The 15,954-nt window shown below is 31.9% G+C and overlaps 1 protein-coding gene across 1 annotated transcript in view; it reads right to left on the reverse strand.

Annotated features, from left to right (window-relative positions):
• Window positions 1-4,698, reverse strand: part of zbtb16a (zinc finger and BTB domain containing 16a) — a 402,353-nt gene extending 397,655 nt beyond the window's left edge. The window contains exon 1 of the mRNA XM_062049025.1: window positions 4,645-4,698. The gene's annotated coding sequence lies outside the window, so the exon portion shown is untranslated. The remainder of the gene's footprint in view (window positions 1-4,644) is intronic.
• Window positions 4,699-15,954: the final 11,256 nt, after the last annotated feature.

Below are 15,954 nucleotides of genomic sequence, written 5' to 3' on the forward strand. Positions count from 1 at the left end.
TATATATATATATATATATATATATATATATATATATATAATGAGGTGGCGACTTGTCCAGGGTGTAGCCCGCCTTCCGCCCATGTGCAGCTGAAATAGGCTACAGCACCCCCCGCGACCCCAAAAGGGACAAGCGGTAGAAAATGGATGGATGGATATATATATATATATATATATATATACATATATATCTTGTTTTTGGTTGCATGGAGATGGCTTAAAACATATTTTTAAGATTATAAAAATTATAATAATTTTTTTAATATATTCATATACATATATATGTATATATACATTTGTTAAATATATACATATATAAAAAAAATAATATCATTTTATAATCATAAAAATATGTTTTTAAGCCATCTCCATGCAACCAAAAACTTTTCGAAACTGAAAAAGTTTAATTATACTTATACCAACTAACATAATGCGAGAATTTTGATTCTGGATTCTCACCTGCAACTTGTTTGAAAAAGCGTCATTATAAATATTATACAAACAAGAATCCATTCTGATACGAATCGTCACCCCAGGAGTCGGAATCGGATCGTATCGTTCGGTGCCCAAAGACTCACACTCCTAACGGCTGGTAATATATAAACCAGGATTGATTACCGCATTTTAATAAACACACGGTGATGTTACTCACTCGTGAGAAAAGCTGCTAGCTAACACGCTAATCGCTGGCTAACATGAACAATAACCACATTAACAGAGTTCTCCGTTATAAACATCATACCGATCGACGATCAATATTACCTAAAAGGGTAATAAGGCGCCAGGCAGAATTGTTTTTATTCATGTGAAACTACCCGGGAAGAGCTGGACGAAGTGGCTGGGGAGAGAGGAAAGTCTGGGTTTCCCTGCTTAGGCTGCTGCCCCCGTGACCCGGCCTCGGATAAGCGGAAGAAGATGGATATCATTTTTATACTTTTAAAAAAAACACAATAAAAACCCCCTGGATTTAATTCGATGCATATTTTGTGCTCAAATACAACGAAGAAATTGTTCGATAATTATTGCAAAATAACAAACTTCAAAAAATAAAAGCCAACCGAAGACAATAAGTTAAATTTGCCATTCTATTGTTATCGGTGACAGAGCAGGAAGGGGCTTGTCATTGATTCATTGACATTTTTGCATGCATGTTGCTATTGTACAGAGCCCCTAAAGGGACATGGGGGAAACATTTTTTTTATATAATTTATTTATTTATTTATTTATTTTTTAGACATGTATCTCGTGCGCACGAGAAACTATCTCGTGCACAAGAGAAACTTTTTATAAAGTCATAAAAATAAAAAAAGATAAAAAATTATAATTTTTTTTTTTTAGACATGTATGCGCACAAGAATAAAAAAATTATAAACTTTTTTTTATTTTTATTTTTTTAGAACTTTATAAAAAGTTTCTCCTGCGCACGAGAAAGTTTCTCCTGCGCACGAGATACATGTCTAAAAAAATAAAATAAAATTATTTTTTTTAAAATCCCCCATGTCCCTTTAGGGCAGTGGTCCCCAACCACCGGTCCGCGGCCCGGTACCGCTCCGCGGACCGATTGGTACCGGGCCACGCAAAAAAAATAAAATAAAAAATAAAAAATTTAAAAAAAAAAATTTTTTTTTTTTTTTTTTTTTTTTTTAAAATTAAATCAACATAAAAAACACAATATATACATATTGTGTATGTGTATGTCACTATAGATCAATACAGTCTGCAGGGATACAGTCCGTAAGCACACATGATTGTATTTCTTTATGAAAAAAAAAAGATACATGTCTAAAAAAATAAAAAAATAAAATGAAATTGTTTTTAAAAAAATCCCCCATGTCCCTTTAGGGCAGTGGTCCCCAACCACCGGGCCGCGGCCCGGTACCGGTCCGCGGACCGATTGGTACCGGGCCGCGCAAAAAAATAAAATAAAAATAAAAATAAAAAAATAAAAAATAAAAATATATTTTTTAAAATTAAATCAACATAAAAAACACAATATATACATATTGTGTATGTGTATGTCACTATAGATCAATAGTCTGCAGGGATACAGTCCGTAAGCACACATGATTGTATTTCTTTATGAAAAAAAAAAAAAAAAAAAAAAAATCCCCCCCCCTCACCCCCCCGGTCCGTGGGACAAATTTTCAAGCGTTGACCGGTCCCCAGCTACAAAAAGGTTGGGGACCACTGCTTTAGGGGGGCTCCGTACTATTGTCAGAGAATGGGATAAGTGGAAATAATGGAACATAATTGATAAAGTTACATTGTTTTTTTTTTTTTTATTGTGGGATATAAAGTTAGTTTGTAGAAAACATATTAGCTATTTAGGAATAAATAAATAAAGTAGTACAAGAGTGTGACATCCATGTCAATGTAAAAAATAAATGTAACAAAAAGTAGCGTTATAATGGACAAAAACCATGCTGGTCACTTTATCTGTTTGTAGGATCAGTGGTGGACCAGGCAGGACCACACTGGACCATTGTTTGGGTGCGGGGGAGGGGAGGGTCCGAGGGTCTAATCTAGCGTGTGCAGAGGTGGAGGGTCGGAGGCAAATAAGGACGAGAGGAAGAGGCGGCAAACGGAAATCTGATTAGCTGCACTTTTAAAGTATTAATGACCTTTGATATGCTTTTTATTTGCATGTAAAATCAGGAAGCTGCCCAGCGGTGCGTTCAGGCTCATTAACCACTCATCCTGGATCTAAAGTAGCGGTAAATACATCCGCCGTGGCTTATTCCATCTATTAAGGAGCCACAATTGAGTATTTTTCAGAATAACTAGAAATGTGTGTGGATGCTGAGAAGCTGAAGCCAAACCCGCTAGCAGTTAGCACGCTAGCCAGGTAACAACAAATACAACTCTTAGGGAGGTGCCAGTAAAATGCGCTACAAAAATATTTCTGTAGAGGATGCCCTCTAGTGGGTTCTTCAGACCACCACACGCTGCCAGGAGAGCCCGGAATTCAGGGTATAACATTGTTTTTTATTTTCATTCAATAGTGCAGGCTTTTGCTTTTCAGCGAAATGTCTTTTTTCACCTCCAACTCCCACCACGTGTCTCACACCGGCTGCTGCTAATGAAGGCGACGGGTGATTAGATAACAAGGTTCCACCTGGGCCATCTACGCACCCGTCGCTGTCTTTCGAGGCCGGTCCTGGCACACCCCGTTCCGCGGCAGGCCCGCAGGCCACGCCTCCCCCCCCCCCCGCTCCACAATTTCACTCTGAGGTTTATACCGGACAAAAAATAGCTATAAAGGATGGCGTGCTGATGTCGACATGCTAAAGTTAGCATGTGTCAAGTTAGCATGCGTTAAGTACCACAATATACGATGACTCTGAGGTGTGTACGTGTAAAATGATTAAAAACAAATAAAACAATTTAACACTAAGCCTGTGTCGAGTACCAAAACATGTCCGAGGTGTATACGTGTAAAATTAGCCATTAAAAGCTAGCATGCTAATTATAGCGTGCTAACAGTTAGCACACGTCAAGTGCAAAAATATCGGGCTGAGGTGTACACCTGCGAAGTTAGCTAAAAATGCTTTCTGTTAGCATGTTTACACGCTAATGTTAGCATTTGTAAAATGCTCAAATTATATTTATACAACTCTTAATCGACTACATCGCCTGTAGTAACAAGGCTAGCATGCCGATGTCAACATGCTAAATTTACCAGGCCAACAGTTAGCATGTATCAAGTACCAAAATATATGATCTAAGGGTGTACATGTAAAAAAAATTTTTTTTAAAGCTAACATGCTAATGTTAGCATTTTAACACCAAGCCTGTGTCGAGTACCAAAACATGTCCGAGGTGTACACGTGCAAAATTAGCCATAAAAGCTAGCCTGCTAATTGTAGCGTGCTAACAGTTAGCACACGTCAAGTGCAAAAATATCTGGCTGAGGTGTACACCTGCGAAGTTAGCTAAGAATGCTAGCGTGCTATTGTTAGCATGTTTACACGCTAATGTTAGCATATGTCGTAAAAATGAGCTAAAAAGGCTAGCATGCTGATGTCAACATGCTAAATCTAACAGGCTAACAGTTAGCATGTATCAAGTACCAAAATATATGGCTCTAAGTGTGTATATGTAAAAAAAAATTTTTTTTAAAGCTAACAACCTAATGTTAGCTTTTTAACACTAAGCCTGTGTCAAGTACCAAAACATGGCTGAGGTGTATATGTGCAAAATTAGCCATTAAAAGCTAGCATGCTAGTTATAGCGTGCTAACAGTTAGCACACGTCAAGTGCAAAAATATCTGGCTGAGGTGTACACCTGCGAAGTTAGCTAAGAATGCTGGTGTGCTATTGTTAGCATGTTTACACGCTAACGTTAGCATATGTCATTAAAATAAGCTAAAAAGGCTAGCATGCTGATGTCAACATGCTAAATTTAACAGGCTAACAGTTATCATGTATCAAGTACCAAAATATATGACTCTATGTGTGTATATGATATGTAAAAAAATATCTAAAAAAGCTAACATGCTAATGTTAGAATTTTAACACTAAGAATGTGTCAAGTACAAACATTTGACTGAGTTAGCATGTCAACAAAAATATATGAAATAGGCAGAAATAGGTTTAAAAAAAAAAAAGACGTTGAAAAGTCATTTTAGTAAAAAAGGAAACTACCTGACGAGCTGAGACCAGCGTCACGTGTTCTTAGACGGACTTAGCCTGCCACCCTGTGGCCACATTGGGAAATTACACTTGTGTTTGTTTTGTTTTTTAAACACACACAAACACACACAAACAAAACAAATCAGGACGGAATCCACTACTCATGAAATTAAGCAAATAAAAATGGAGTATTTTGTATAATTGCAGTTATTTTGTGGCGATGACGTCATGTTCTATGTGAAAATGTGACATAGCTGTCCTTCTTTGTTTTCATTCTGGCAAGACTGGAAATGTGCTGCCACCTGCTGGTTAATATGCGCTATTACACCACCAGCACAACGCGAAGTCAAAGACGGAAATGTGTGTATATATATATATATATATATATATATATATATATATATATATATATATATATATATATATATATATATATATATATATATATATATATATATATCAAAACCATTTTGTTAATCAAAAGATTTGATTTATTAATAATGTACAGTAAATACAATCCGTTAATAAACAAAATGATGTGTGCTTAGCGTTTTTTCTTGTTTATTAAGCGATTATTTTTTTAAAGTTTTTTTTTTTCTTTTTACACCTAAAATTAATTTGGTAATGCAAATACTGTGGCAGTATTATTTTTGATGTTTTTGGGGGTTGCAGCAATTTCTTTTATATATATATATACATACATATATATATATATATATATATATATATATATATATATATATATATATATATATATATATATATATATATATATATATATATATATATATATATATATATATATATATATATATATATATACAGTGGGGCAAAAAAGTATTTAGTCCCACTGTATATATATATATGTATATATATATATATATATATATATATATATATATATATATATATATATATATATATATATATATATATATATATATATATATATATATATATATATACAGTGGGGCAAAAAAGTATTTAGTCAGCCACCCATTGACAATCAATGGCTGGCTCTCAAAAAAAAAAAAAAAATATATATACATATATACATATATATATATATATATATATATATATATATATATATATATATATATATATATATATATATATATATATATATATATATATATATATATATATATATATATATAATTTTTTTTTTTTGAGAGACGGCACACATTTTAATATTTGTTTCATTGCACAAAAATAACATATTTGAAAAACAAACCATTAATATATGTAGAGTTTCATTTATTTTTGTGCCAAGTTAGATTTATTTCTGTACACGTGTTGCTTCTGTTCTTCTTTCAAATGTTTTTGGGAATCTTAAAAAGTCCAACATTATTAATATATATATATATATATATATATATATATATATATATATATATATATATATATATATATATATATATATATATATATATATATATATATATATATATACATATATATATATATATACATATATATATATGTATATATATATAGTTTAATTGAATTATTATTATATTGATTTTATGTGCTTATATTCTTCTTTCAATTGTTTGATTATTAATATTCATTAACTATATACTTTGGTGTATTTATATTACACATTACGAATCTTTATTGAAACAATAACAACATTATGAATATAATAATGTGTTTTCTTGTTTAAGCAGTGTTTAATAATGACTTAAAAATTAATTAGTGAAACAAATACTGTAGTAGTAACTGCTGATTTTTTTTTGGTGGTATATATATATATATATATATATATATATATATATATATATATATATATATATATATATATATATATATATATATACATATTTTTGTTCTCAGTCGTCACACAACTTTTTATTTTAACACAAACATTTGCCAACAACATTTCTCCCATTTTTATGCATGTTTTATTCATTTATTTTTTTTATTTCAAGGACATTTCAGAGCTTTGTGAAGCAAAACACACTCGGGAGACAAAAGACACAAGACTTGGAGAGAGAAATAGAAACAAACAATTACCTTATGAAGCAAATGATTTAAATGATTGCTTTCGTATGTTTTGCATGTGACAAATGCAGCAAAGAGAAGACCTGAGCAAACGTAACAATGAGTCTCTTGGTCCTGTTCAGAGTGGAAAGTCAAGAAACGGTCTTTTTATTGAAGGGATAAAAAGAGCCACAATCCAACATTACAATCCGACATCAAAAGGCGGGAAAATAGGGTCGCATTTGTACGTGAAGGCTGTGAATTTACATAAAATCTATTTTTGTATTCATGAAAGTGCCGTAGATGGTTACGGTCCTGCTAAAAAACAACAACAACAAAGTCCTGTTTTCTATTTTAAAAAGTCGGAATATTACCTGACAAAAATGCATTTGGGTGGGAAACGAAGTTGTGACGTTCCGAGAAAAAAATCAGATTTTTACGTGAAAAGTCATAATATATGAGAAATAAATCCCATTTTACCAGAAACAGTCGCAATGTTACGACACTTATAATTAAGAGAAAAAAAGTTTGGACGTTGCTGGAATGAAGTAATGTTTTACGAAAAAAAAAGTGATAATATCACAAAAAGTAATATATTTTCAAGAAAAACGTCGTAACGTTGCGAGAAAAAAGTAATACAGTAATGAGAAAAAGTCGCCACGTTATGAGACCAAATTTGTAATCGGATGTGAAGTTCCTCAAACATTGTCGTATTTTGGGGGGAAAAAAGTCGTAATGTTACAATTTATTTTTACGAGAAAAAGATCACGTACTATTTAAAAAATTCGGAATATTAAGTGACAGAAAATGCATTTGGGGGGGAAACAAAGTTGTGACGTTCCTAGAATTAAATATTTTATGTCACAAAAAAAAATCATATTTTTACGAGAAAAGTCTTAATATATTAGAAATAAATCCCATTTTACCAGAAACATGCGCAAAGTTACGACACTTATAATTAAGAGAAAAAAATGTTTTGACGTTGCTGGAATGAAGTAATGTTTTACGAAAAAAAAAGTAATAATATCACAAAAAAGTAATATATTTACAAGAAAAAAGGCGTAATGTTGCGAGAAAAAAGTCATACATTTATGAGAAAAAGTCGCCATGTTATGAGGCTAAACTTGAAATAGGATGTAAAGTTCGTCAAAGGTAGTCGTTATTTTGGGGGAAAAAAGTCGTAACGTTACAATTTATTTTTATGAGAAAAAGATCACGTTCTATTTAAAAAATTCGGAATATTACGTGACAAAAAATGCATTTGGGGGAGAAACAAAGTTGTGACGTTTCGAGAATTAAATAATATTTTATGTCACAAAAAAATCTGATTTTTACGAGAAATAAATCCCATTTTACCAGAAACAGTCGCAATGTTCCGACACTTATATGTAATAGAAAAACAAGTTTTGACGTTGCTGGAATGAAGTAATGTTTTACGAAAAAAAAGTCATAATATCATAAAAAGTCATATATTTACAAGAAAAAAGTCGCAACGTTGCAAGAAAAATGTCATACATGTATGAGAAAAAGTCGCCATGTTATGAGACTAAACTTGTAATAGGATGTAAAGTTCCTCAAACGTAGTCGTATTTTTTGGGAAAAAAGCCGTAATGTTACAATTTATTTTTACGAGAAAAAGATCACATACTATTTAAAAAATTCGGAATATTACCAGACAAAAAAGGCATTTGGGGCGGAAACAAAGTTGTAACGTTCCTAGAATTAAATATTTTATGTCACAAAAAAAAATCAGATTTTTACGAGAAAAGTCCTAATATATTAGAAATAAATCCCATTTTACCGGAAACAGTCGCAATGTTACGACACTTATAATTAAGATAATTTTTTTTTTGTCGTTGCTGGAATGAAGTAATGTTTTACGAAAAAAAAAGTCATATCACAAAAAGTCATACATTTATGAGAAAAAGTCGCCATGTTATGAGACTAAACATGTAATAGGATGTAAAGTTCGTCAAAGGTAGTCGTTATTTGGGGGGGAAAAAGTCGTAACGTTACAATTTATTTTTAAGAGAAAAAGATCACATTGTATTTTAAAAAGTCGGAATATTACCTAACAAAAAAATGCATTTGGGGGGAAACAAAGTTGGGACGTTCCAAGAATTAAATAATATTTTATGTCACCAAAAAAATCAGATTTTTACGAGATAATTCATAAAAATATGAGAAATAAATCCCATTTCTTTTTACCAGAAACAGTCGCAATGTTACGACACTTATAATTAATAGAAAAAAAGTTTTGACGTTGTTGGATTGTGAAGTTCCTCAAACATTGTCGTATTTTGGGGGGAAAAAAGTTGTAATGTTACAATTTATTTTTACGAGAAAAAGATCACGTACTATTTAAAAAATTCGGAATATTACGTGACAAAAAATGCATTTGGGGCGGAAACAAATTTGTGACATTCCTAAAATTAAATAATATTTTATGTCAAAAAAAAAATCTGATTTTTACGAGATAATCCATAATAATATGAGAAAAAAATCCCATTTTTTTTTACCAGAACCAGTCGCAATGTTACGACACTTATAATTAATAGAAAAAAAGTTTTGACGTTGTTGGATGAAGTAATGTTTTACGAAAAAAACTGTGATAATATCACAAAAAGTAATATATTTTCAAGAAAAAAGTCGTAACGTTGTGAGAAAAAAGTCATACATTTATGAGAAAAAGTCGCCATGTTATGAGACTAAATTTGTAATCGGATCGTATTTTGGGGGGAAAAAAGTTGTAATGTTACAATTTATTTTTACGAGAAAAAGATCACGTACTATTTAAAAAAATTCGGAATATTACGTGACAAAAAATGCATTTGGGGCGTAAACAAAGTTGTGACGTTCCTAAAATTAAATAATATTTTATGTCACAAAAAAAATCAGATTTTTACGAGAAAAGTCATAATAATATGAGAAATAAATCCCATTTTACCAGAAACAGTCGCAATATTACGACACTTATAATTAATAGAATTTTTTTTTTGACATTGTTGGATTGAAGTAATGTTTTACGAAAAAAAAGTCATGATATCACAAAAAGTAATATATTTCCAAGAAAAAAGTCGTAATGTTGCGAGAAAAATGTCATACTATATGAGAAAAAGTCGCCATGTTATGAGACCAAACTTTTAATAGTTCCTCAAACGTAGTCGTATTTTGGAGGGAAAAAGTCGTAATGTTACGATTTATTTTCAGGAGAAAAAGACGCGTTACAAAAATCCCGTTACAAGTGAAAAATTCCTAATTTTCGACAAATGTATTTTTCAAAATAAAAAAGTCGCAACATATCGAGACTTAAGTTGTAACGTTGCGCCAGAAAATATTAAAGTCGTAACAATACGAGACAAGGTTTTATGCTGGCAATATTTTCGTGAATTTCTGTACTACGACTACTCGCAAAATTACAACTTTTCAGCAACAAGGTTATGACTTTATTTCTATGACGCATTTGACTTTTTATGGTTATGCCAGCTGATACTTGTTATTTCCATGACTGTACAAGTAAGTGCAATGATAACGGATGGATGGAAGTCATAACAATAAGATCCACGTTGTCATAATAATGAAGCAGGAACCCATCACATATACAAGATGCATCTATTCAGAATATTTCATAGTGCCAACAACACCCTGCCATTAAATAAAAACAAAAAACAGAGCGGAATAAAATGTTTTTGTTCATCAAAAAAGGCACTGCGTCTTTTCCGTTTGTTGTTGCCGTTTCTATTTAAAACATCTACGAGTGTGTTGTTCGGCTACTTACGCAAACGAGCTAATTTCCTGTAGGGGGGGGGGGGGAATAAAAACGTGACACACCGACTCCTACATTTACGGCGGACTAGCTCGCCGTCTAACTGAACAACAAACGTGGCGACGTACTTTTTTTACAAACGTTTACAAGGCCAAATTTCTGCTGTGTTTGTTGGGACATTTGCGATAATTCGTACAAGCTGTTCACGATCTTTTTAGCGCAACCCAATGCGTTAAAATGACGAGGAAACTTTTTTCGGGGACCGATTTACAAATTCTGTGTCATCCTGACCTTACAGTGCCGACATATTGATGGAAAATATTCGAGACGCGTTACGTTGCCAAATCGACATCCTGTTAGCGCTGTTTTCATCGCATGTAACGTAAAATTTTTCGCGCCGTGCAATACAGTTTTTAACGATGTTCCCTCGCTATAGCATGTTTCGTCGGTTTTTTTTTTGTAATTTGTTGCTTATCTTCGGAGAAATCAAACAAAAACTTTTTTTTACAAAATTTAAGATGGATGGTTATTATTTTTGCGAACATTAGCGTAAGCTTTTTCAGTTTAGTTCTTGATTCTCAAACAAAGATCTCGTGCGGGATCAAACTAAACAAAGTCGCAAAACTGCGTGAAAGTATATATTTTTTGTCAACGCATCTGCCCGTAACACTAACAATACAATAAATGTTGCGTCGTCGCAGGCACTGAATTAAGGGAAAACAGGAAAAAATCGAAAAAAAACGTTTTGATTTTCCCATGTCCCGAAAAATTGAATGAGATAGCCTAGGCAACAAATACACGTGATCGGAAAGTTTCCGATGTCGTAAACTGAATGGCGAGTGTTGCTAGCAAAATTTTTGGCATCCCGCGACGGTCAAACACGAACTTTTGAAACGGAAGTTTCACTACTAATTGTTTTCGCTTTAAGTACGAACGTGTCCAGTCATGCTAGCGCAATTTTCGGTCGTTGTTGTTTGACAAGTTATTGAAGATTAAAACTGTAACACAAGTAGCGTGAGAATTTTTTAATTTTTTTTTTACCGTAGTTGACAGGGTTGAACCCAAAAATGTCATCATATTTTAGAATGAAATAAAATCATACTTTGTCAGAACCCTTCATTATAATAACATTACAATAAGAAGTCAATGACAGCAACATGTACAGAAATACAGTAACTTCGCAAAAAACACACGCAACAAAAACAGGCATGCTAACGCCCTAATGACTAAATCCGCAAATGAACACATTTAAAAATTTTTAAAAAATAGCTAAGAAGGCGATAATATCAGCACATGAGTTCATTAAAACAACAAAGGGAAACGAGAGCCACAATCCGTCATTACGACAAAAATCGCAAAAGAACGCATTAAAAAGTGTGGCGTTTTTACACAAAGGCAGTTATTTGTGAAGTAAAGCTATGGACCAACAGCGGAAAATTATATAAAATCTATTTCGTATTTGTGAGAAGTGCCAGGAAACGCAAGGGCCACGCCGAATAAAAAAGCAACGAGAACACAGTTTTAATACCGGCGTAAAAAAAAGATCGAATATTACTAGGTAAAAGTCGTAATGTTACGGGCATGACGTAGTTAGGTAAAAACGTTACACGATTTAAGTTAAAATATAACAAAATGTCGTAATTTTGCGAAAATAAAGCTGTAATCTTACAGTGTCACGGTAAAAAAATCGGAATGTTACAAGCAAGAAGTCGTATTTTTACGAGCAGAAATTTGACGTGGCTAAAGTCGTGATATTATGACTTGTAAGATCTTACGAGAAATTAGTTGAAGCGTAACAAAAGTAAAGTTGTCATTTTGCCAGAGAAACCCTTAAAATCGCGATAAGAGGCACAAGCTCTTCCTTCAAATACTTTTGATATTCATGAACTAATAACTTCAAATATCACAAAAAAATCGTTACGAAAACAAAAAAAATTCTAAAATTACTTAATTACTTTTGTGAAATTTACGTTTAAATTTGCATAATATACTGCTTCAATTCATGTGATTTAAACAAACTACATTTTTTAAAGTTCACTTTTTTGTCAGCTCCAATAGACATTTTTGCATAATTATTATTATTATTTTAATTATGTTTTGTTTTATTCTGCTGCTTGTATGGCTTCTGTTTGTTTAATTGTTGCTATGCTTTTTTTGTGGGATGAAATAATTAGTGACTATAAATTAAAAAATATGTTTTTCGAAAAACATTTGACTTTATTTTTGGGAACATTTGACCTTTTTCCGCTGCGATATTGCAAATTTGTTCATGTAAAACATGTTTAGTAATGTATCCTGACAACAGTCCAATATTATGCCTTTATTCTGGTGTAAATGCGACTTTCGTAAAGTTCGTAATTTTTTAAAACTGTAACCTTATGTGGTTATTGCCCTAAAAATACTACACGATTTAAGTTAAAACATTACAAAATGTCGTAATTTTACGAAAATAAAGGTGTAATCTCACAGTGTTAAGGAAAAAAATCTGAATGTTACAAGCAAGAAGTCGTATTTTTACGACCAGAAATTTGCCAAAGCTAAAGTTGTGATATTATGACTTTTCCCTCGTAAGATCTTACGAGAAATTAGTTGCAGTGTAACAAAAGTAAAGTTGTCATTTTGCCAGAGAAACCCTTAAAATCGTGATATTATGAGAAAAAAGCTTGCTTGCGAGTCAATTACTTTTGATATTCATGAACTAATAACTGCAAAAATTGTTACGAAAACAAGGAAAATTCCCACACAAACGACGATCGTTAACATTTATGCTCGCATTACTTAACCCATATTTACCATTATTTGCATAATATTTTGATTAAATTCATGTGATTTAAACAAACGTAATTTTTTTCAAGATGACTTAAACATTTTTTTAAAGTTCACTTTTTTGTCAACTCCAATAGACATTTTTGCATAATTATTATTTTTGGGAACATTTGACCTTTTTTCCGCTGCGATATCGCAAATTTGTTCACGTAAAACGACGTGTTTATCAATGTAAAATCCTAACAACAGTACAATATTATGCCTTTATTCTGGTGTAAATACGACTTTTGTAAAGTTTGTAATTTTTTAAAACTGTAACCTTATGTCCTTATTGCCCTAAAAATGTTACACGATTTAAGTTAAGATATTACAAAATGTCGTAATTTTACGAAAGTAAAGGTGTAATCTTACAGTGTTACGGAAAAAAATCAGAATGTTACAAGCAAGAAGTCGTATTTTTACAACCAGAAATTTGACAAGGCTAAAGTTGTGATAATACGACTTTTCCCTCATAAGATCAGTACGGTTGGACCCCTACGAGAAATTAGTTGTAGTGTAACAAAAGTAAAGTTGTCATTTTGCCAGAGAAACAATTAAAATCGTGATATTGTGAGAAAAAAGCTTGTTCGCGAGTCAATTACTTTTGATATTCATGAACTAATAAAATCAATAAACGTTACAAAAACAACGTAAAAAATTGTGTTAACATTTATGTAGCATTACTTAACCTTTACTTTTGTGAAATGTATATTTACCGTTCTTTGCCCAATATTCTGATTCAAACGATGTGTTTTACAGTACAATATTATGTCTTTATTCTGGTGTAAATACGACATTTGTAAAGTTCGTCATTTTTTTAAACTGTAAACTTATGTCGTTACACGATTTAAGTTAAGATATTACAAAATGTCGTAATTTTACGAAAAAAAAAGGTGTAATCTTACAGTGTTACGGAAAAAAATCTGAATGTTACAAGCAAGAAGTCGTATTTTTATGAGCAGAAATTTGCCAAAGCGAAAGTTGTCATATTATGACTTTTCCCGCATACGATTTTACGAGAAATGAGTTGTAGTGTAACAAAAGTAAAGTTGTCATTTTGCCAGAGAAACCCTTAAAATCGTGATATTATGAGGAAAAAGCTTGCTTGCGAGTCAATTACTTTTGATATTCATGAACTAATAACTTCAAATATCACAAGAAAATTGTTACGAAAACAAATACAATTTCCAGACAAACAACGCTCGTTAAAATTTATGCTAGCATAAATTTGTGAAGTGTACTTTTGTGAAATTTACATTTACCGTGCTTTACATAATATCCTGATTCAATTCATGTAATTTAAACAAACTTTATTTTTTATTTTTTTAAAGTTCACTTTTTACAAATATTATTATTCTTTTAATTATGTTTTGTTTTATTCTGCTGCTTGTATGGCTTTTATTTGTTTAATTGTTGCTGTGCTTTTTTTCTGGGTCGAAATAATTAGTGACTATAGATAAAGAAATACGTTTTTCGAAAAACTTGCTGTAATATTATGTTATTTATATAAACATTTGACTTTATTTTTGGGAACATTTGACCTGCGATATCACAAATGTGTTCATGTAAAACGATGTGTTTATTCATGTAAAATCCCGACAACAGTACAATATTATGCCTTTATTCTGGTGTATATAAGACTTTTGTAAAGTTCGCAATTTTTTTTAAACTGTAACCTTATGTCGTTATTGCCCTAAAAATGTTACACGATTTAAGTTAAGATATTACAAAATGTCGTAATTTTACGACAATCTTACAGTGTTACGGAAAAAAAATCAGAATGTTACAAGCAAGAAGTCGTATTTTTACGAGCAGAAATTTGACATGGCTAAAGTTGTGATATTATGACTTTTCCCACGTAAGATCTTACGAGAAATGAGTTGTAGTGTAACAAAAGTAAAGTTTTAATTTTGCCAGAGAAACCCTTAAAATCGTGATATTATGAGGAAAAAGCTTGCTCGCGAGTCAATTACTTTTGATATTCATGAACTAATAACTGCAAAAATTGCTACGTAAACAAAGAAAATTCCCACACAAACGACGCTCGTTAACATTTTTGCTCGCATTACTTAACCCATATTTACCGTTATATACATAATATTCTGATTCAATTCATGTGATTTAAGCAAATTCAAGATGACTTTGATTTTTTTTTTAAAGTTTACTTTTTTGTCAGCTCCAATAGACATTTTTGCATAATTATTATTTTCGGGAGCATTTGACCTTTTTTCCGCTGCGATATCGCAAATTTGTTCACGTAAAAAAACGACGTGTTTATCAATGTGAAATCCTGACAACAGTACAATATTACACCGTTACTCTGGTGAAAATACGACTTTTGTGACATTCGTAATTTTGTAACCTTATGTCGTTATCGCCCTAAAAAATACGATTTCATCCTCGTACTCTCCGCGTTAACAATTTTAAATTACGACGTTATTCTCGTAAAAAAACACAACTATCACGCCGGTAACAATACGACTTATATTCCTGTAACGTTCCGAACTTTTCTCTGCCTCCTTTTCCGCGTGGCCCCTGGCATGTTTGGTGCACGAGTGGAGTCGTGTGTATCGGAAAGAGAACTAAGGCATGTGCATGAAAGTCTTTTTGTACATTTTGCTGGTCAGAAGACACATTTCTCTTTCTTTTTGTTTTCCCAGGGAATGGTGGCGTTTTTTTTTGTTTTTTTTTGTTTTTTTGACGTGCGAAATCGTGTTAAGGTTTCAGTGACTGTGACCCTTGAACCCACCATCCCTCCCCACCAC

This window comes from Entelurus aequoreus, linkage group LG05 (genome assembly GCF_033978785.1).
Source record: "Entelurus aequoreus isolate RoL-2023_Sb linkage group LG05, RoL_Eaeq_v1.1, whole genome shotgun sequence".
In the NCBI taxonomy this organism is placed as follows: domain Eukaryota; kingdom Metazoa; phylum Chordata; class Actinopteri; order Syngnathiformes; family Syngnathidae; genus Entelurus; species Entelurus aequoreus.